At 41.8% G+C, this 232-nt stretch overlaps 1 protein-coding gene across 1 annotated transcript in view; it reads left to right on the plus strand.

The window, feature by feature from the left end:
- LOC119585811 (solute carrier family 25 member 36-like) overlaps positions 1 to 232 on the plus strand; it is a gene marked incomplete at its 3' end in the record, with an annotated part of 29761 nt that overhangs the window by 841 nt on the left and 28688 nt on the right.

Genomic DNA, 232 nt, shown 5'->3' on the forward strand with positions numbered 1-232 from the left:
CATAGGATTTTTGCCACAAACGCTGAAAGTTGGCTTGCCTTGTTCCGAGAGTAAACACAGGCCTGACCAAAAGGGGATGTATATTCCTTGAGCCATGTCCTAGAGTCAGTCAAGGCTAGTAAGACCCTGACTGAGAGAATACTACTAGATTGTTAGTATTTGGCCTGGAGTTCTTATTTTACAAGTACTTGAATGGTTTTAGTATTGCACATATGATTTCAGTCCCCCCAAA

This window comes from Penaeus monodon, chromosome 20 (genome assembly GCF_015228065.2).
Source record: "Penaeus monodon isolate SGIC_2016 chromosome 20, NSTDA_Pmon_1, whole genome shotgun sequence".
In the NCBI taxonomy this organism is placed as follows: domain Eukaryota; kingdom Metazoa; phylum Arthropoda; class Malacostraca; order Decapoda; family Penaeidae; genus Penaeus; species Penaeus monodon.